Genomic DNA, 24,667 nt, shown 5'->3' with positions numbered 1-24,667 from the left:
ACAATGTACTAATTAATTCCCTCGATTTCTACGCATGATTTAGCAAATGACGGGAACAAATTAGTCAACATGTGCATGATTTAGCCTACTACTTTTTTTCTGCAAAAACCTAACCCTAACCCTAACCCTCACAAAGAAAGAAAAATATAAATAAGGTAAAAATATTTAGGGGGGAAAGGGCCTATTTTTTCATGACAAACACCCTTGTTCACCATTATTTTCAGAAAGTGGGGGGAAATGTGCTTAATTGTCATGGGAAAAAGTGAAATAAATTAATTAAAATAAATAAAAATGCAATAAATAAAATAAAATAATTGTGCTAAATATAATAAATAATAATGTTAGGGTAAAATAGCTGCAATAGCTTGGCGTACCGTCAGCATCCTGTTACGTGAATATAATAAATCATGCAGTACCATAAGGATCACATCACAGTGTTTTTCTGTAATACAATAATTTCCTGTTTTACAATAATCTATTATTTCTAGTAAAAAAGTGCAAATCTTAAAAATATACACTTCAGCAATTCAGGGGAAATTAGCATAAAATGGAGAAAGTAGAGAAAAGCATGTCAATTAGTTGTGATAACTAGCATGCATGCACAGACATAATTAAAACACACCACTGTTAACAATATCTGAGATTGCACCACCACGATGTGTATTAGCCTGTGCACAGCTTAGATCAGATTTACCCCTGGCAATCTGCATTACACGTCCAACGCCGGACACGTTCATTAAGCAGAAATGACCAGCGTTCCATTTGCCTCAAACTATTCACCCATCACCGATGGAAAGGTCACAGCTTTGGACGCAGCGGACTCGCATCTGGCCAAAATCAGAGCGTGAAAAAGCACTGTTCTGACACGCTTCTGCTGTTGACGTCCTCTGCATCAAATGAGGGCCGCCTGACCATCTCGAAACCGCACAAATGATGCCAAGGCAACGCCACTGACCGCTGTCCGCTGCGATGTGTCAAGAACGATCTCTCATATTCAACATGCAGCGCACAACAACAACTCCCATCACATCAGTGCTTCTGCTCAGAGTAAGAACTGAGCCATAGTGATTATTGTCAGTCTGTGGAAAATCTCCCATCCTTGGGTTTTAATGAAGACGGGAGAGCGTGGAGAACTGGGGCAGTCTGAGACCGGCTCAGGCGAATTGTCGTGTCTCCCGGGTATTAACTTACAAAGCCCATTACCGCAGTAAAACAACAGGGAAACGCAAGCAAAATCCCAGTGGCTCGCCACGTCCCGGCACCACCCCTAATCTCTCCAAGATATGCATCATTGGATCAAATCCCACTGTATCCTCATCTTAAACGTGTGCTCTTGCAACAGTGTGACATTAGAAACAGATGTGCGGTGGTCATATCATAACTTCCTCATCCTCACAATGAAAGAGGAGTTTATATGGCAAACACAGAGAAACACAAGCTCACATCACACAATCCTGTACTTTAGTCAACTCCAAAGAACATTTTTAATGCCACAAAAATTATCATCATTATTTTCTTTTTATAATTAAGTTAAATTAAAACTCAACGCTTATTTAAGCTTGTTCTAGTAAATTATAAACTTAAGCAGGCCTACTAAGTATAATTTATGAATATCATAAACTTACATTTTATTCACAATAGAATATAGATAACATATCAAATGTTGAAAATGAAAGTCTCATTTTGTATTTCATGAGAGCTACACATTACAAAAAAGTTCGGACAGGTAGAAATATGAGGTAGGAAAAGTTGAATGTCCATATGAGGAACAGCTGGAGGACCAATTTGCAACTTATTAAGGCCAATTGGCGACATGATTGGGTATAAAAAGAGCCTCTCAGAGTGGCAGTGTCTCTGAGAACTCAAGATGGGCAGAGGATCACCAATTCCACCAATGCTGCGGCGAAAAATAATGGAGCAATATCAGAAAGGAGTTTCTCAGAGAAAATTTGCACAAAGTTTGAAGTTATCATCATCTACAGTGCATAATATCATCCAAAGCTTCAGAGAATCTGGAACATCTCTGTGCGTAAGGGTCAAGGCCAGAAAACCATACTGGATGCCTGTGATCTTCAGCCCTTAGACGGCACTGCATCACATACAGGAATGCTACTGTAATGGAAATCACAACACGGACTCAGGAATACTTCCAGAAAACGTCTGTGAACACAATCCACCGTGCCATTCCCCGTCGCCGGCTAAAACTCTATAGGTATAAAAAAAAAACATATGTAAACATAATCCAGAAGCGCAGGCGTTTTCTCTGGGCCAAGGCTCATTTAAAATGGACTGTGGCAAAGTGGAAAACTGTTCTGTGGTCAGACGAATCAAAATGTGAAGTTCTTTTTGGAAATCTGGGACGCCATGTCATCCGGACTAAAGAGGACGAGGACAACCCAAGTTGTTCTCAGCACTCAGTTCAGAAGCTGCATCTCTGATGGTATGGGGTTCATGAGTGTGTGTGGCATGGGCAGCTTACACATCTGGAAAGGCACCATCAATGCTGAAGGTATATCCAAGTTCTAGAGCAACATATGCTCCCATCCAGAAGTCGCCTCTTTCAGGGAAGACCTTGCATTTTCCAACATGGCAATGCCAGACCACAGACTGCATCAATTACAACATCATGGCGCAGTAGAAGAAGGATCCGGTGCTGAAATGGCCAGCCTGCAGTCCAGATCTTTCACCCATAGAAAACATTTGGTCCATCATAAAGAGGAAGATGCGACAAAGAAGACCTAAGAAAGTTGAGCAACTTGAAGCCTGTATTAGACAAGAACAACATTCATATTCCTAAACTTGAGCAGCTTGTCTCCTCAGTTTCCAGACGTTTGCAGACTGTTATATTATATATAAATATACAACTTTTTTTCCTTAAATATAGACATGCATGTGTGTGCATGTGTGTGTATGTATATTTACATAATTATACACAGTATACACATATATTATTTAAACACACTTATTTTGGATCCAATTACTTGCAAGCTGTAATGTATATATATATATAGAAACAGAACTATCCACGTTTGTTTGTACAATGTGAACATAGCATTACACAGATACGCACACAGCAAGAAGGAGATTCAGAGCACATGCACTACAGGACACAGTCAGACACAAATCCAGAGATGATTAAAATCTGGATGTTCAATTGTGGAGGCATACGTGCTGAAACAGCTGCCATATTTACAAATGTGTGTACATAAACATTCATACTTAAACCCCATCGAGCATCTCCCACACTATAACGAATGCCATCCTTTCTTAAGGAAAACACAATATATTCATGTTATTGTCAGCGAATTATTTATACATGTGGCATAATCTGATACAACACAAAGCACATAATAACTGACTGAAACCTTCATTTGCATGTGCTATTGTAAGGCATGCTGCCATATGCACTCATAAATTGCTCTATATGCTGCATGGACATAATTCCATAGAGAGCTTTTTGTGCATTCATTCATTTACATTTTTATAAAAGTACAGATGCTCTAGCAAAAAGGAAACACATTAATATATTGTGCATTTATCAATCTGAGAGTGTGTTTCTATATGAATGTATATCTTTACTGATTTCAAGGCTAGAATGCTCTCATGACTTTACTTATCATATTAACAATGAGACAAGACATGCTGAGGAACATGATATTGCTCTTTTATAGCTCATGAGTCTTTAGTTTAGTGGACCACCAAAATGAGTTGTCCAATGCCAGTAGATCCTGGAGAGGCTGATGTTATGCGGACCTAAAGTCATATAAGATCATACAGAATAGTGAGGCACCAAAATACAGTTCTTGACAAAAAAAAAACAAATGTAGGATGCACTTGGCTGCAAAAAAAAGAAGCTTTTTTTCAAACTTTTTTTTTATTTTTATTTATTTATTTATTTTTTAATTGTAAAAAATATTAGACTTTTAAATTCATTTCTGGAATTAAAATAAATTAATCTTAAATAAAATTAATTAATTAAAAAAACACAAGATAAGGTGCTGCAAAATGTACTTTTTTTAAATGTAAAATAAAATATGAATCAAAAAAAATCTAGCTGAATAATTTGGCTTCTTTTAGCCCTCTTGAACGCTTTGTTTGAAGGGGAGTGCTGTGAGACTTCAGTTTAAACGCCCACTGCTGTGATTGGCTGCTGTGGTACTTCAGTGTAAACGCCCACTGCTGTGATTGGCTGCCGTGAGACTTCAGTGTAAACGCCCACTGCTGTGATTGGCTGCTGTGGTACTTCAGTGTAAACGCCCACAGACACCCACCTAAATTTTCAGTTCTGATTTGGTATCGTGGTCGGTACTTTTGACAACACTATAGAGATACGCACAAGGGATCACTCCAGCATTTGCTCAAACTACGGCAGATCGTGTACAGACCTCACTCATCGGAAGTGATCGCGCCGAAGGCTGCTGGACATAGTGGTGTATTACAAGTAAAACATCATATCAATACTGTGTGATTTCTCGCACAAACCAATCGTTTCGTGTCTTAAGACATCAATGTGTGTATTATTAATATTTATATTATTGTTGTTGTGGTTTTTGTTGTTTGAAAAGTATATTTTATTACATAATATTAATGTATTTCTGTCATAATTTCTTCAAGTTAAACCACACTTTTAATATGGCTGTTTTAATTTTGGCTGTTTCTGGTTTCAAACCCTCCAAAACTATTCTTGTCTAAACCAAAACTGCTGTTTGGGGATTTCAATGCAACTTTAACAGTATATTAAGGATAATTAATAAAACAGACAGATTTCTCAGGAGAAACATCTGAGGCGCAGGAGAAATCTCCATGTGCTTTCTGTTTCATCAGATTAATGTCTAGGAGAAACAATCAGCCTATCAAAGAGATCTCATTGGTGAATGTTCTTCCCCAGCAGCAGCACTATCTGCCTTTGCAGAGCAGTTTGTGTGATTTAGTCGAGCTTTTAACTTTCTGTTACACACACACCTGAGCTGTAGACCGTCAGCTGCTGGAGTCATGCAGCCTGACAGCAGGCAAGCTCTCTTTTTCTCTTTCTTTCGTTCATTCCACCATCCTTCTGGTTCAGTCGATCACTCTCTCGCTCACTCACACACACACACACACACACACACACACACACACACACACACACACACACACACAGTCAGTGATAAACTACACACTGTCACTAAAATACTGCGGTTCTCAAGCCGGTGCTCAACACGGCATGGAAAATCTCAATATATCTGCAATAATGTCACAAAATACTGTTTGCTGCAGTAAGTATGGATGAAGTGGCGTGGGTTACGTGGACAAAGGTTATGGAATGACTGATCAAAACGAGTAATAAAAAAATTATATTCAAACAGAAAAAGACATGACGGTTGATTTGATTCATTGGGAATTAATGCATTAAAAATATCAAGACAATCAATAAGGCTCATCAATAAGGCTCACAATTACATACAAAATAATAAATAAATATTAATACATTTCATAAATACAAACTTTGTGTCCTGAAAATACAATTTAGTTGTTATTGTATCACATTAAAGTGAAGATTCATTCTTTTAGTTTTTTTTGTCATTTATTGATGATATTTTCTTGATGAAAATGTTCCTTACTGTTAAATAATTAAAATAATTAAAATATTATATGTTAAAATAAAATAAAATATAAAATAAAATGCATGAAATAATACCACTGTGGTAGTAAATGTTGTATTAAGAGATATATGTATATATATGCACTATTATATATATATATATATATATATATATATATATATATATATATATATATATATATATATATATATATATATATATATATATATATATATATATATATATATATATATAAGAGATATATATACATACATACATACATACATACATACATACATACCATACATACATACATATATATATATATGCACTATGCACTATTTACCAAGCTACCACAGGTTGTTTTGTTTTGTTTTTTGAACAAGAAAAACTTAAAACATCTTAAAAAATAACAAAAAAACAATGCTTTCCATTGTTTAGCAATGTTTTATTGTTAGGTTTAAATGTTCACTGTAAATCTATTTTCTATAGTCATCATTTTTAATCAGTTTCCAAGTCTCTGTGTAATTCAGGTCTAGTTTTTGGGTGCACAAAAAATGGATTCAATCTGAAAGGCTGACTCCTATCATGAGTAATTCTGTCATTACTTCACACACCCTCACCGGAGCCGAATAGAGACAGTATTCTGTGCGTGATTTGATCTGAAGAGCACCCTTGTCCTGGGATCGTATGGCCAGGACCAGAAAGGAGCATCAGCGAACCTGATCAAAGCCTGCCTCAGATGGCAGGGCTCGTGTCAGAATCGTGATGTAGGGTCGCCGGCTTCACCAAACGGCCGCTCGCTCATAAAGTCAACACACATTCCCAGAGATTGGAATTCCACAAGCTGTGCCGGGGCCGTCCGCAATAGCCATAATCAAATATGAATGGCTCCGGTAATACTGCCGCGCTCTCGAAAGATAGAGGTGAACAACGGGCAATAACTCAACAAGATGAATCATTTTCAGGGAGATGTTTGGAATTGAGGGCTTACTAGCGAAGTGACGATGGGGAGATCATCCTATCAGTGGGTTATGCCTCTGAGTGTCTGCCTGGGTTACAGTTTGGGTGGCCGATGGAGAAGTTCAGGCTGAATCTTGATCATTTCATAGAGTTACTGACCATCCAGTCCTAGACTAGGGAACAGGCTGGAGGCCTCCGAACATTACTTGGCAGGGAACGCTGAGTCCAAACACATCCAGCACCAATGAGGAAGGGTTATACCAGAAAAAATCCTGTAGCTACACATGACCCACTCCAGTCCTGAAGTCAAAACAGAGGAAATAGAAACCTATATAATAATGCAGCTGTTACGTCATTGTACGTATTCTTGTCAAGGTGTGTATGCCAGTTGTGTCTTTCTATATTTTTCTCTGCTCTCCTAGGATGAGTAGCGACACCTGTTGTTAATCACGAGTGTCTGCCGTTGCCGATTCGCTCTTGCGACCATGTGCTCTGCCATAAATGTCGAGCAGTTCTGCAGTAAACTGTTTCCCCTGTCTCCTGTTTCAGACGCGAGCTCTGTTTCCCCATTGTTTTGTCGTATTCATTTAAAAATTTAAGATTGGATGATGTGTGAAAGTTTTTAGGAGGGACAAAATGAAACTGAGAGAGAAAAAAGACCTGAGAGGTTCAGTTTGACATAAAATGACACCCACAACCCAATTTTACTTTTATTTGTTTTTGCAAGATTTTTGATTTCATGTTTACTTCTTCTGAAAGGAGATCTCTTTCATATATTATATGCAATATATACATTATATTGCCAAAAGTATTGGGACGCCCCTCCAAATCACTGAGTTCAGGTGTTCAGTCACTTCATGGCCACAGGTGTATAAATCAAGCACTAGGCCTGCAGACGCTTCTACACACATTAGTGAAAGAATGGGTCGCTCTCAGGAGCTCAGTGAACTCAAGCGTGGGGCCGTGATAGGTTGCCACCTGTGCAATAAGTCCATTCCTGACATTTCCTCACTACTAAATATTCCACGCTCAACTGTTAGTGGGATTATAACAAAGTGGAAGCCATTGGGAACAACAGCAACTCAGCTATGAAGTGGTAGGCCACATAAAATCAGAGAGTGGGGTCAGCACATGCTGAGGGTCACAGTACACTTTCTGTCAATAGCTACATATCTCAAACTTCTGTGGCCTTCAGATGAGCTCACGAACAGTGCGTAGAGAGCTTCATAGAATGGGTTTCCATAGTGGAGCAGCTCATCTAAGCCAAGATGCAGTAGTGTAAAGCACGCTGCCACTGGACTCTAGTGATGTTTTCTCTGTAGTGACCAATCACGCTTCTCTGTCTGGCAATTACATGGACGAGTCTGGGTTTGGGGGTTGCCAGGAGAATGGGACTTGCCTGACTGCACTGTGCCAAGTGTAAAGTTTGTTGGAAGGGGTATTATGGTGTGGGGTTGTTTTTCAGCGGTTGGGCTCAACTCCTTTATAACCGGCCCAGTTACGTTGTGCTGGGCAAGCTACAAAAAATCAAAAGGGGGATTTGTCCTTTGTGCAATTAATGAAATGGTATTGTAGTGAAAAAGGACCTAACAACAAATAAGTTCAGGAACAAACAAGAGTTGTATAATATTTTCACCCTTATGTATTCACCCTCTTTCTTACAAGTCATGCATAGGTACAAGTCAGTGCTTTCATCATGTGTACATATATGTGCATGTGAATGGGGGGGTCACAATATCCAACTCAGTCCTGTTCTCCTATCTGAGAGCATAAATGGTTCAGCAATTGAAGGAAACAGTCTTATCTGTCGGTGAGTAGAGGTACAGAAAGATGAGGTTGATTGTTGTCCTTCCCTTGGATGTGTGGTTAATCACAATGTTTCATGGTAGCAGATGATGGTTTCACCAACACAAACAGTAGGTTTGTGAACATGTAGCTGCCCACAGTCAAGGAGCAAAAAAGTGCCTCACAAACAAATCCTCTACAAAGAGAAAACATCAAATGCAATAACAATAAATTAAACTAAATTATTTCATTTTAACTTTAAAGCTATACAATACAAATCAACCTTAAACTTACGTTTGAGCTGGAAACCAACAGTTTCTCAAACAGGATTTGGAAAGAAAGCTTACAAACAACCATGAGGCAGCATCAAACAGACCCTAACATTTACTTCTATAGTTTCCTGTTATATACCCATATGCACACCAGCCAGAGAATGTTCCTATCTCCCCCTTGAGGCCCGGAAGAACATAACCATCAGTACTAGAAATCTTGTGACAGGCATTGACTGTTACACCTTTGTTCAAATGAAAGGAACTCTTAATGATTCAGCAAACCAAGACATTTTGGATAATTTCATGCTCCCAACATTATGCAACAGTGCACAAAGCAAGGTTCATATACAGACATGGATGAGCGAATTTGGTGTGGAAGAACTTATATATATATATATATTATCGTCCAGCTCTATTCTGCTGAATGTGATGAATGGCATAAAAATATTAAGATATTATAAACATTATCTCTTGCTCTGAAATGATGTGCACTACAGAAATAAATTCGACTTGACTTGTTTCTTAGACAGCGCTGAGATTAGATGAAAAGTGTTTTGTGCTTCTCAGAGGACTGTCTGTGAAAAAGAGCCCAGAAATCTCACATGTGTCTCCTCTAGAGTTTCAGAAAACATCTCAGTGTTTCAAACTGTTTCTCAGATTACCCAAAGTCTCAATATGAACTCAACAAATTCTCCCAAGATCAAATTATCTGAACTATCCTCCTTATTCTTACTATAGCTGCATCTATTTGAATATCTTTTTCTAAAGAGAAACATCAATGCTTATAAACTCAGAACTGCATTAGGTCTCTAGAGCAATGAAAGAGCAACCTTTGAGCAACAAAATGTCCTCGGGGAACTCTAAAGCATTCGCAGACGGCCTGTTTAGAGCTGGATAATTACAATTGAAAATCTACTGCTTTCCACTCAATGTCATAAAAATTAATTATTGTTAATATACTTATTTATATATTTATTGTTTGTGCATCTGCCAGAAAGCACTGCGGGCGAAGTACGGACCATTGACAGAGCATCAAAGCAGAGCCGCTCTCTTTCTCCAGAAAAACACACCCATGTCTGATGCAACTCATAAAAGAAGCCCGTGTGAGACATGCTAACATGTATTTACTGCCGTCTCTGACAAATGCCAACTCATCCAGCCAAGCTAAATTACCATGGTAACATCCTACTGGATGACCAGCATTGAGGAAAAAAAAGAGAACTGCACTCTGTAACTGTGAAGAGGGAGTCAATTTCACATTTGTTTATTTTCATGGCAGTCAAAACCGACAGATTTCACTTCCACGTCTCTTTATGAAGATCGATGTGTGCAGTGGGATCCAAAATTCAGGAAAATGCGGCTGTTTTATCTTTTTTTATGTCAATGTGTCAAGCAACATTTATCATCAAACATAATATCAGCAAAAACTCATTTGCAACTGTCTGTAAAACATAGAAAGCAAAACAGCATTTATGGATTTTATATTTCAGAATGTTTACACCGTGTCACGTGCGTTTTCACTGATCGGACAGATCGGCTCTGATTTGTTGAAGGGGTTCTTAGTTTCCTGTTTAATACCCATAAAATCATTTTTGTTTTGCATGTTCAAATTGTCAAAAACGCAACGTTTTTGCATGTGTCCCTTTAAATGCAAATTACATTTTAAACTTGGGAACTCATGTATAAAACTTTCTAAAGATTTAATCCTAAAAAATAGATTTTGTGTATGCAGGAATGTTTTCAGATTAAAAAAATCATGTGTACGCCAAAAAATATGCAAAATTCCCTTTTTAAACCCAGTCAGAAATAACCAGAGATCTGGAAAAACCACATGTGGAGCTTACAACGCTTGCAATAACTGCATTATGTCATCTGCATGTCATTTTCCATGCATATTTCTATTCCTCAATCCTGACTTTATATCACTCAATTCTGACTTTAAATCTCTCAATTCTGACTTTATATCACTCAATTCTGACTTTATATTACTCAATTCTGACTTTATATCGCTCAATTCTGACTTTAAATCTCTCAATTCTGACTTTATATCACTCAATTCTGACTTTATATCACTCAATTCTGACTTTATATCGCTCAATTCTGACTTTAAATCTCTCAACTCTGACTTTATATCACTCAATTCTGACTTTATATCACTCAATTCTGACTTTATATCACTCAATTCTGACTTTAAATCTCTCAATTCTAACTTTATATCACTCAATTCTGACTTTATATCACTCAATTCTGACTTTATATCACTCAATTCTGACTTTATATCACTCAATTCTGACTTTATATCACTCAATTCTGACTTTATATCACTCAATTCTGACTTTAAATCTCTCAACTCTGACTTTATATCTCTCAATTCTGACTTTATATCTCTCAATTCTGACTTTATATCACTCAATTCTGACTTTATATCTCTCAATTCTGACTTAATATCACTCAATTCTGACTTTATATCGCTCAATTCTGACTTTATATCTCTCAATTCTGACTTTATATCACTCAATTCTGACTTTATATCACTCAATTCTGACTATATATCTCTCAATTCTGACTTTATCGCTCAATTCTGACTTTATATCACTCAATTCTGACTTTATATCGCTCAATTCTGACTTTATATCACTCAATTCTGACTTTATATCACTCAATTCTGACTTTATATTACTCAATTCTGACTTTACATCACTCAGTTCTGACTTTACATCACTCAATTCTGACTTTATAGCGCTCAATTCTGACTTTATATCACTCAATTCTGACTTTACATCACTCGATTCTGACTTTATATCACTCAATTCTGACTTTATATCGCTCAATTCTGACTTTATATCACTCAATTCTGACTTTATATCACTCAATTCTGACTTTACATCACTCAATTCTGACTTTATATCACTCAATTCTGACTTTATATCGCTCAATTCTGACTTTAAATCTCTCAATTCTGACTTTACATCACTCAATTCTGACTTTATAGCGCTCAATTCTGACTTTATATCACTCAATTCTGACTTTACATCACTCAATTCTGACTTTATATCGCTCAATTCTGACTTTAAATCTCTCAATTCTGACTTTATATCACTCAATTCTGACTTTATATCACTCAATTCTGACTTTACATCACTCAATTCTGACTTTATATTACTCAATTCTGACTTTATATCTCTCAATTCTGACTTTAAATCTCTCAATTCTGACTTTATATCTCACAATTCTGACTTTACATCACTCATTTCTGACTTTATATCTCACAATTCTGACTTTATATCACTCAATCCTGACTTTACATCACTCAATCCTGACTTTATATCACTCAATTCTGACTTTATATCTCTTAATTCTGACTTTATATCACTCAATTCTGACTTTATTTCACTCAATTCTGACTTTACATCACTCAATTCTGACTTTATAGCGCTCAATTCTGACTTTATATCACTCAATTCTGACTTTACATCACTCAATTCTGACTTTACATCACTCAATTCTGACTTTATATCACTCAATTCTGACTTTATATCTCACAATTCTGACTTTATATCACTCAATTCTGAGTTTATATCACTCAATTCTGACTTTATATTACTCAATTCTGACTTTATATCTCTCAATTCTGACTTTAAATCTCTCAATTCTGACTTTATATCTCACAATTCTGACTTTACATCACTCATTTCTGACTTTATATCTCTCAATTCTGACTTTAAATCTCTCAATTCTGACTTTATATCACTCAATTCTGACTTTATTTCACTCAATTCTGACTTTACATCACTCAATTCTGACTTTATATCACTCAATCCTGACTTTACATCACTCAATCCTGACTTTATATCACTCAATTCTGACTTTATATCTCTTAATTCTGACTTTATATCACTCAATTCTGACTTTATATCACTCAATCCTGACTTTATATCACTCAATTCTGACTTTATATCACTCAATTCTGACTTTATATCACTCAATTCTGACTTAATATCACTCAATCCTGACTTTATATCACTCAATTCTGACTTTAAATTACTCAATTCTGACTTTATATCACTCAATTCTGACTTTATATCACTCAATTCTGACTTTAAATTACTCAATTCTGACTTTATATCTCACAATTCTGACTTTAAATTACTCAATTCTGACTTTGTATCTCACAATTCTGACTTTATAGCGCTCAATTCTGACTTTATATCTCTCAATTCTGACTTTATAGCGCTCAATTCTGACTTTATAGCGCTCAATTCTGACTTTATATCTCACAATTCTGACTTTATATCTCACAATTCTGGCTTTATATCTCACAATTCTGACTTTATATCACTCAATTCTGACTTTATATCTCTCAATTCTGACTTCATATCACTCAATTCTGACTTTAAATTACTCAATTCTGACTTTATATCACTCAATTCTGACTTTATATCACTCAATTCTGACTTTATATCACTCAATTCTGACTTTAAATTACTCAATTCTGACTTTATATCTCACAATTCTGACTTTATATCTCTCAATTCTGACTTTATATCACTCAATTCTGACTTTATATCGCTCAATTCTGACTTTATATCTCTCAATTCTGACTTTATATCTCACAATTCTGACTTTATATCACTCAATTCTGACTTTATATCTCTCAATTCTGACTTTATATCTCACAATTCTGACTTTATATCACACAATTCTGACTTTATATCTCTCAATTCTGACTTTATATCACTCAATTCTGACTATATATCACTCAAATCTGACTATATCACTCAATTCTGACTTTATATCTCTCAATACTGACTTTATATCTCACAATTCTGACTTTATATCACACAATTCTGACTTTATATCTCTCAATTCTGACTTTAAATCACTCAATTCTGACTTTATATCACACAATTCTGACTTTATATCTCTCAATTCTGACTTTATATCACTCAATTCTGACTTTATATCACTCAAATCTGACTATATCACTCAATTCTGACTTTGTATCTCACAATTCTGACTTTATATTACTCAATTCTGACTTTATATCGCTCAATTCTGACTTTAAATCTCTCAATTCTGACTTTATATCACTCAATTCTGACTTTATATCACTCAATTCTGACTTTATATCGCTCAATTCTGACTTTAAATCTCTCAACTCTGACTTTATATCACTCAATTCTGACTTTATATCACTCAATTCTGACTTTATATCACTCAATTCTGACTTTAAATCTCTCAATTCTAACTTTATATCACTCAATTCTGACTTTATATCACTCAATTCTGACTTTATATCACTCAATTCTGACTTTATATCACTCAATTCTGACTTTATATCACTCAATTCTGACTTTATATCACTCAATTCTGACTTTAAATCTCTCAACTCTGACTTTATATCTCTCAATTCTGACTTTATATCTCTCAATTCTGACTTTATATCACTCAATTCTGACTTTATATCTCTCAATTCTGACTTAATATCACTCAATTCTGACTTTATATCGCTCAATTCTGACTTTATATCTCTCAATTCTGACTTTATATCACTCAATTCTGACTTTATATCACTCAATTCTGACTATATATCTCTCAATTCTGACTTTATCGCTCAATTCTGACTTTATATCACTCAATTCTGACTTTATATCGCTCAATTCTGACTTTATATCACTCAATTCTGACTTTATATCACTCAATTCTGACTTTATATTACTCAATTCTGACTTTACATCACTCAGTTCTGACTTTACATCACTCAATTCTGACTTTATAGCGCTCAATTCTGACTTTATATCACTCAATTCTGACTTTACATCACTCGATTCTGACTTTATATCACTCAATTCTGACTTTATATCGCTCAATTCTGACTTTATATCACTCAATTCTGACTTTATATCACTCAATTCTGACTTTACATCACTCAATTCTGACTTTATATCACTCAATTCTGACTTTATATCGCTCAATTCTGACTTTAAATCTCTCAATTCTGACTTTACATCACTCAATTCTGACTTTATAGCGCTCAATTCTGACTTTATATCACTCAATTCTGACTTTACATCACTCAATTCTGACTTTATATCGCTCAATTCTGACTTTAAATCTCTCAATTCTGACTTTATATCACTCAATTCTGACTTTATATCACTCAATTCTGACTTTACATCACTCAATTCTGACTTTATATTACTCAATTCTGACTTTATATCTCTCAATTCTGACTTTAAATCTCTCAATTCTGACTTTATATCTCACAATTCTGACTTTACATCACTCATTTCTGACTTTATATCTCACAATTCTGACTTTATATCACTCAATCCTGACTTTACATCACTCAATCCTGACTTTATATCACTCAATTCTGACTTTATATCTCTTAATTCTGACTTTATATCACTCAATTCTGACTTTATTTCACTCAATTCTGACTTTACATCACTCAATTCTGACTTTATAGCGCTCAATTCTGACTTTATATCACTCAATTCTGACTTTACATCACTCAATTCTGACTTTACATCACTCAATTCTGACTTTATATCACTCAATTCTGACTTTATATCTCACAATTCTGACTTTATATCACTCAATTCTGAGTTTATATCACTCAATTCTGACTTTATATTACTCAATTCTGACTTTATATCTCTCAATTCTGACTTTAAATCTCTCAATTCTGACTTTATATCTCACAATTCTGACTTTACATCACTCATTTCTGACTTTATATCTCTCAATTCTGACTTTAAATCTCTCAATTCTGACTTTATATCACTCAATTCTGACTTTATTTCACTCAATTCTGACTTTACATCACTCAATTCTGACTTTATATCACTCAATCCTGACTTTACATCACTCAATCCTGACTTTATATCACTCAATTCTGACTTTATATCTCTTAATTCTGACTTTATATCACTCAATTCTGACTTTATATCACTCAATCCTGACTTTATATCACTCAATTCTGACTTTATATCACTCAATTCTGACTTTATATCACTCAATTCTGACTTAATATCACTCAATCCTGACTTTATATCACTCAATTCTGACTTTAAATTACTCAATTCTGACTTTATATCACTCAATTCTGACTTTATATCACTCAATTCTGACTTTAAATTACTCAATTCTGACTTTATATCTCACAATTCTGACTTTAAATTACTCAATTCTGACTTTGTATCTCACAATTCTGACTTTATAGCGCTCAATTCTGACTTTATATCTCTCAATTCTGACTTTATAGCGCTCAATTCTGACTTTATAGCGCTCAATTCTGACTTTATATCTCACAATTCTGACTTTATATCTCACAATTCTGGCTTTATATCTCACAATTCTGACTTTATATCACTCAATTCTGACTTTATATCTCTCAATTCTGACTTCATATCACTCAATTCTGACTTTAAATTACTCAATTCTGACTTTATATCACTCAATTCTGACTTTATATCACTCAATTCTGACTTTATATCACTCAATTCTGACTTTAAATTACTCAATTCTGACTTTATATCTCACAATTCTGACTTTATATCTCTCAATTCTGACTTTATATCACTCAATTCTGACTTTATATCGCTCAATTCTGACTTTATATCTCTCAATTCTGACTTTATATCTCTCAATTCTGACTTTATATCTCACAATTCTGACTTTATATCACTCAATTCTGACTTTATATCTCTCAATTCTGACTTTATATCTCACAATTCTGACTTTATATCACACAATTCTGACTTTATATCTCTCAATTCTGACTTTATATCACTCAATTCTGACTATATATCACTCAAATCTGACTATATCACTCAATTCTGACTTTATATCTCTCAATACTGACTTTATATCTCACAATTCTGACTTTATATCACACAATTCTGACTTTATATCTCTCAATTCTGACTTTAAATCACTCAATTCTGACTTTATATCACACAATTCTGACTTTATATCTCTCAATTCTGACTTTATATCACTCAATTCTGACTTTATATCACTCAAATCTGACTATATCACTCAATTCTGACTTTGTATCTCACAATTCTGACTTTATATCACTCAATTCTGACTTTATATCGCTCAATTCTGACTTTATATCTCTCAATTCTGACTTTATATCTCACAATTCTGACTTTATATCACTCAATTCTGACTTTATATCTCTCAATTCTGACTTTATATCTCACAATTCTGACTTTATATCACACAATTCTGACTTTATATCTCTCAATTCTGACTTTATATCACTCAATTCTGACTATATATCACTCAAATCTGACTATATCACTCAATTCTGACTTTATATCTCTCAATTCTGACTTTATATCTCACAATTCTGACTTTATATCACTCAATTCTGACTTTATATCTCACAATTCTGACTTTATATCTCACAATTCTGACTTTATATCACTCAATTCTGACTATATATCACTCAATTCTGACTTTATATCTCTCAATTCTGACTTTATATCTCACAATTCTGACTTTATATCACTCAATTCTGACTTTATATCTCTCAATTCTGACTTTATATCTCACAATTCTGACTTTATATCACTCAATTCTGACTTTATATCTCACAATTCTGACTTTATATCACTCAATTCTGACTTTATATCTCACAATTCTGACTTTATATCACACAATTCTGACTTTATATCTCTCAATTCTGACTTTATATCACTCAATTCTGACTTTACATCACTCAATTCTGACTTTATATCTCTCAATTCTGACTTTATATCTCTCAATTCTGACTTTATATCTCTTAATTCTGACTTTATATCTCTCAATTCTGACTTTATATCACTCAATTCTGACTTTATATCAATAAATTCTGACTTTATATCTCTCAATTCTGACTTTATATCTCTCAATTCTGACTTTATATCTCTCAATTCTGACTTTATATCACTCAATTCTGACTACATAACTCAATTCTGACTTTATATCACTCAATTCTGACTTTACATCACTCAATTCTGACTTTATATCACTCAATTCTGACTACATAACTCAATTCTGACTTTATATCACTCAATTCTGACTTTATATCACTCAATTCTGACTTTATATCACTCAATTCTGACTTTATATCACTCAATTCTGACTTTACATCACCCAATTCTGACTTTATATCACTCAATTCTGACTTTACATCACTCAATTCTGACTTTATATCACACAATTCTGACTTTACATCACTCAATTCTGACTTTATATCACACAATTCTGACTTTATATCACTCAATTCTGACTTTATATCACCCAATTAAACGGAGATGTACGTCGGACTTAGACCGACGAATTGGGATCCCAATTCATCGGTCTAAGTCCGACGTACGTCGAACGTGACCGACTGAAAGGAAAACACCGGTTTCACTGTCCACACGACAATGCTGCAACCGGCGTTTCTGAAAATCCTCACCCTGGCAGGGGTTTTCAAAAATGTTCGGTTTCAGTGACCTGATACTGCGTTTCCGTGTGGATGAACGGCCGAACCGTGTAAAAAAAAGTCACGGTTATAAAAAATAACCTTGTTCGTGTGGACAAGGCCTATGACTGCAATAAGCTTAGCATTTCCTACATTACAATCTAAAAGCAGTATGTCTCACAGAGGTCACCGTGATTTCACCATGTGCTGCTTCCTTTACATGCTATACATGAATAATTAAGCATGCACAATGCTTTTGGGGCTCATGCAAGAATAATTTGATTTGGTCCATATTCAAATAAAGACTCAATCTCAAGGGTACTGCTTTGAATAACAGTAATACAGCCTGACAGAGTAATGACAGTAATTACTGAATTATTGTTGTGGTGCTCCAAAAAAAACGCACTTCAAAAAGCCACTTGACCTGCATATAATCACTGTCACCTGAAAAAAACACACAGCGTTTCATTTATTCCACTGCTGTTTGCATGCGTCACGATTATTCTCAGCCAGAGAACAATGAAAGAGGCAAAAACAGTACAAGGTAAAACTGTTCATTCTTAAAATATGCTCTCTATTTCAAAGGTACAGAGCCTTGCGGATAACAGACTGAGGGTGAACTGTTCAAATCAATTTGTTAATCTGATATGTGTGCAAAACGTCTTAAATTGCTCTGCATTTGAAGCTACTTTCCTTGTGTGCTGATGTCACTACGGCCGCTCTGTGTTATTGGATGATGTTAACAAATAATCACATAAAAAACGTCATTCAGGTTTAGTAATCTTCATACTTTTCACGATCTAAATCCAATCTGTACCAAATCCAATCCAGGCTTCTCATAAAATATTGTTTCACTCTGAATTATGTCACATTAGATTAAATTAATCAGAGAAGTACACAAAATACCATACACACTTCTGATGTTGCTCTTGTTCAGATGGGGCGACAAAAAAAAGGGCGAAAAAGCAAAAGATATTTAAAAAGAGCTAAATACTTTCAATTGAATGTCCATTAATGTTTTTATTTTATTATGTATGTTTTTTTATTATTTTTATTATTGAAGCATAGAGCAGACTGGGTAAACCCAACCCAATCTGCCGGCGATTTGACTTTTCCCGGCAACTCAGTCTGGAGACCTGTATATTCATTTCTACTGCTTCTGATACACTTTTGTGGGAACCAAACACAGACCGGCTTATCCACCTGGTGCGCTATTGGCGGGTTTAACACAATGACGGATAGAGAAGCGATTGGTCATTGCCCGTTGATCATGCCTCTTGTGGTCTGATTGGTTGAAGGACTATCCAATTATGTACACAGTCCTTTGAACTATGCCCGCTGATCACACGTGCAGTAGAAAATACAGAGCAGACTCCCCAGACCAATGTTCAGTCTTAAATTGAGCTTGGTCTGATGCAAAATAATTTTAAATGTTACAACAAATTGCAGTATCGTCACGCCTTATAGTTGCATTTAGCAGATTTGAGCTGGCCGGTAACATAGTTCACATTTTTCAAGGAGATCCAGGATGCAGATGAAGCATGATATACTTAGGGTGCTTTCACATCTCTATTTCGGTTCATTTGGTCCGAACCAAGGGCAAACAATGATACATTGCATTTTTCAGCTTTTTTGGTTCCTTTTCACACCACACTGATTGCTTTGGTCCGAACCAGTTAAAACGAAGCAAAACGTAGGCACGTGACAACATCCACATCACTCATTGGCCATGGCGTATTTCCTAAACTGCTTTTCGTTTGCTCAGAATTTACGTGTGGAAAAATTCCAACAGAAGAGGCAAAGCCAGCAAACTATAATAACCCTATGGAGAGACGACTGCGGGCTGGTTTTGTCCCTGGCCATAATCTACTACACTGTGTGTACTTACCACAGTATGCAAACAATACATTTCTATAATGAAGCGCGGATGCAACGTGAAAACAACGCTCTAATGCACTGCAGACGGCGAACGCGCATCACTCGTCACTTCAAGCGGAGGCGTGCATTAATTATTCTTAACTCTGACATGCTCATCTTCCCGAAAATATTGCCAAAGATCTATCAGGTAATAATGTCACGCACATAATGTCAGCACCACTAACTACGGCAGCTGGTTTAGTCCAAAAATGATCAGTACTTTTGCAGTTGGTTCTGTTCGAGGTCGGATCACGTTCTCACCACAAACGAACCGCTCCAGAGTTCGTTTGAAAGCGCACAGAGACCAGCTCTTCAAGGAGGTCTCGGTACGCTTGTTTGGTCCGCTTCTGGTGCGCACCCGAGTGCGATTGCTGCTTTCAGACCTGACCAAACGAACCGCACCAAAGAGGAACCGAACTCTAGTAGGATTCAGCTGAACTAAATGAGGCAGGTGTGAAAGCACCCTTAAATTATATAAATAAATAAAAAAGTGTAAATAAAACAAGAGATGATTTCAATCTATTTACTGCAAAATTCCATGTTTACTTCAGTCCTGTTAGTTTGTAATTATTTAAAAGCAAAACAAAATCTCAACGGAATTTAAATGTGTAATTTTTCAGAATCATAAAACTGCTTATTTTTCATTCAAGCTAGTCAAGGTAGCCACAATAGAGTCCCTACAACAGAAATACTGTATGTTTAGCTGAACACTGGATGCTAAAGCCATGTTGACTGTACGCTTTAAATATATAAAGATTCAATTACGTTTTGAACTGTTATCAGTGCTAAATTATAATTATCTTCTGCTCAGCTGTGAAACTTCATCACTTTCATATCACCCACTCTGCTTCACAACAACAGCGAGAAAGCAGCCGTTGTTTCACGGGCGACTGGGTGAAAAGCCCACACAGTCAGGAAGACAGTGAGGCCGGAAGCGCGGGGGGTCGCGTTCCTTTGGCATAAAGCGGATCTCGGAGCAGGTGTGGGACCGTAGCACAGCAGATAATTTAAGCACAGGTCTGCAGAAGAGGCACCTAAAGCAGGTGCAAACCCGCAGCGGCGCTCCCTGATCTCCACCGCCGGATCCAGATCAATTAAACGGGCCTGATGGTCCTCCTTCCAGGAGTCATAAAACCTCTCTCATTTGTAACCCATATCTGTCATCTCTACCGCCCCTCAGGCAACATACATCAACTTCCCCCACCCTTGCGGTCCCGCTGCGCTAAGGTTTACACTCAGACTCAGTAAAAGGTAATCAATGTTGTCCGTGGCACGTCGCTTCTTCCACACGATCTATCAAAGAGGGCTGCGTGTCCGAGCCCCGAGTCTGAGGACCCGAAGGCGACGAGGCATAAATCAAGACGGATCTATAACACATTAGTTTATGTGAGTTCGCAGCATGTATGTGCTTGTATGAAAAAATATGCCGTCAGGAGCTCTGCCGACAGGCCTCTGCAGTTGCATTATGGGCGGCATCGCGCCGCATAATATCGCATATCAACATAACTGTCAATAACGCTCAGCAAATGCGTGGGAATGCAATGACACTCATAAATACAGCCACAGAGTGAAAGCAGACGATAATTCACAACGCTCTGTTTATAATTGCAGGCTGCATTAAAAATTAATGCAATAATTACGTGCAAGCTGGAATGCTCTGACGTAACTCAGGTTTCATTAGTGGCGGATAATCCGAGGGTGCAACGCTTTAAGGCATCTCTGGACATACATCAGTCGCCTAATTGGATAATCTAAATCACTGATTGGATATCGAGTTCCAACGCGGGCTCCAAGGGGCCCGACGGGGAGCTGGGTAAATGACAACAATCAGAGAGAACAGAGCCGAGGCGCTTGAGGATTAAACTGAGATCATGTCGACACACAACAAGGGGCAAACAGCCACCGGTTCATGAACGAGAGACAGAACTCTGTCAACACGCTTTCGCTCGCTCTGACTCCGCTTGCTAAACTGAGTTTTTCCCACACGCGTAGAAGACATGAAGGCATGTGCTCGCTCAGGAGACAAACCTTTAGAGATATCGACGTGGATAAGTACCGCACGGTCAAAGCTGCCTTGCCCTTGCTGGAAACTACAAGATAAAGCAAGCGTGCCGTAGGGAATGTGCTTTTTAGCAATCCAAATGCTAGGGAAATAATCATGAGTCCAGAGATAGAATGCAACTAGTGCCAATTCTTTACTTATTGAAAAAATGACAGACCGAATAAAGACAGCATGATGCACTCATGATGTGGAAAGACATTATAAAGAATCATCATTTGTCAACCAAAATTAACATAATTAACCATTCTATGCATTAATTAGTCTATGCATTAGACCTCCATTATCCAATGCAGACATAATGCATGCATATGCTTTAGGGATCTAACGCATAGACTAATTAATGTTAATTAAGTTCATCACTGACTAAAAAGAAAAAAGAAACGGGTGTGCTCATTGTGATAGTCGTTAAACACTCAATTAACTACAATAACAAACAAAGCATGGCTTCGTTCAGATAATCAAAGTGGGTGCTACATCAAAAAAAAAGATACACTTAAAAAGATGTCATTCTGGAGAGCAGAATTAGAACATTAGAACATGCTAAACATTAGAGATGCTCCCTCGTCCTTTACAGTAGTCGTACATGAGACCATCACTATTATAGAAAGCATTCCTCGGGTTTAAAGTGTTCCTAAATAATGTTACACGAGTTACAGTGCTGAAAAACACAAGCCTGTAAAATACATGAATGTCATATTTCAGAACATGCACATCATGATAATATTGCAATTGAGAGCTGTAGACCCTTCAGACAAAATGCTATTGACAACCAATAAACAACACCAATAATCAATGATTTCCAGTCTAATTGAGCAGGTTTCGATTCTGATCAATATGTGATCGCTTCAGTGAGGAGCCAAGCCTTCGTTCACTCAAACGCACGAGAAGTTCAACTGATATTTCTACAACACACTGCTCAATTTTCAATACCTGATGCTAAATTATGGACTATTTCGCTGAAACCTTTACAATATGCATCGGTCCATGCAAAAGCATCACAGAAACTCGAGCATTTCAAATACAAAGAGTAAATAGAGGAAAGATGGGACAAGCTTAATCATCATTGTGTCCATATTTGTTGCTAAAGGATAAACTAGTATGGTCATAATTGTAAACTGTATAAAAAACTGCATTCGCCCTATATAGTAATTGCATTTGTATATACAATAGCCTATATGTTGGAAAATACCGCCAAGTTGACACACAGGCAGCATGCCAAATTAATCCAATAAATCACAATCCTCTCGGTCTATATCAGCAGATTTTGATAATGAAGGATATGTGATCATCTCAGCCGGGGTCTAAAGAAAATATAGGCAACTCTTTTCAACTTTTCATTCTGGCAAATGCACACATATCGACAATTGCGGAAACAAAAGACGCATTAGAGATAAAACGGCTTATTGATTCTGACACAAACTACCGGCAACAAGTTGCGCGAAACCCTTCTACACATGACATTATCAGCCTTATAGACACATCTCCAGCCGTGTTATACATCTCAATAGATGTTCTGCATAAGAATTCGAGAGTTGGACACATGCATTGGCTATAAGTCTCTGTAAAAGCATAAGTTTATGGAGAGGAGCTTTACCTGAAGCGCAGTCACAATGAAGCCTCGGCTGTGGATTTTACGCACTGTGTTCCGCGTATTTCGTGCTGGTCCTCTATAAGGGTACGATCCTCAATGCGGCGCGGTGTGAGCGCTGGGGACAGACGCGAAGCGATGCGATGCGATGCGATGCCTGCGCTCCTCTCCGCCGGCGCGCGTGATGAGAGCCTCTTCTGTCTCCAGCGCGCGCGTCTGACAGCAGCGCGCAGCCTCGTGCGGCGATGAGCAGAACTGACTGAATAAGAGCAGGGCTGAGAGTTCACACACTGCTGTTTGCACACTTGTGTTAACCCTGTGTGCATGCGTTATGATGACATTTAATTTACCTTTCGTGCATAAAATGGACATCATTCCTTTTCATTGCACATATATTTTTTCTCAGTTTATGATGCTCTCAAGATGTTTATCCTCTTGTGCATGCATTAGTGCTCCTGTAAATCAGAATAAACATCAATGAAGCAAACTAATATTTTTCCCCGGATGTTTAAATAACAAAATGCATGCAGATATGTTAAAAACATCCAGTGGTAACAGTGGTATTAAAACATATTGTCTAATAATACACAATCGATAATAGTAATAAGCGGTGAGGCCCAACAGTGCAAATGAATAAGTATTTAATTGAGTAAAGCAGATTTTTTTTTAAGTATTTCTAGGTTGTGCTGTCACTTAACTGATACTAGATTATTGTTACGGGATTGTAACAATGAAACATCAAGTCATGTGAAAAAGTAAGGACACCTTGCTTTATGTATCAGGGCATAAAAAAATCATCTGGTCCTTGGCAAGCCTTGAAATTGAATATAACCTCAGATGAACGATAACACAACATATTACACCATATCACTGTTTATTTAACAAAAATGGAGAAGCCATGGGTGATGAATTAACTCTGGAATGAAGAGGGTAAGTATCAGTCAGAATGCCTTCGATTCACTGATCATCTGCAAGTGTGATCGCCTCTAGAAAAGCAGAAGTTATGTCAGTTTGCTGGCCTGGAGCTTTCAG

The 24,667-nt window shown here is 36.5% G+C and overlaps 1 protein-coding gene across 2 annotated transcripts in view; it reads right to left on the bottom strand.

The window, feature by feature from the left end:
- Positions 1 to 23,855, bottom strand: part of LOC137093828 (cadherin-22-like) — a 247,716-nt gene extending 223,861 nt beyond the window's left edge. For both annotated transcript variants that reach the window (XM_067458760.1, XM_067458761.1), the window contains exon 1: positions 23,642 to 23,855. The gene's annotated coding sequence lies outside the window, so the exon portion shown is untranslated. The remainder of the gene's footprint in view (positions 1 to 23,641) is intronic.
- Between the last annotated feature and the right edge of the window lie 812 nt (positions 23,856 to 24,667).

This window comes from Pseudorasbora parva, chromosome 12, assembly GCF_024679245.1.
Source record: "Pseudorasbora parva isolate DD20220531a chromosome 12, ASM2467924v1, whole genome shotgun sequence".
In the NCBI taxonomy this organism is placed as follows: domain Eukaryota; kingdom Metazoa; phylum Chordata; class Actinopteri; order Cypriniformes; family Gobionidae; genus Pseudorasbora; species Pseudorasbora parva.
Note: the sequence above shows the minus strand (reverse complement) of the source record. Positions and strands in the feature narration are given on the sequence as shown.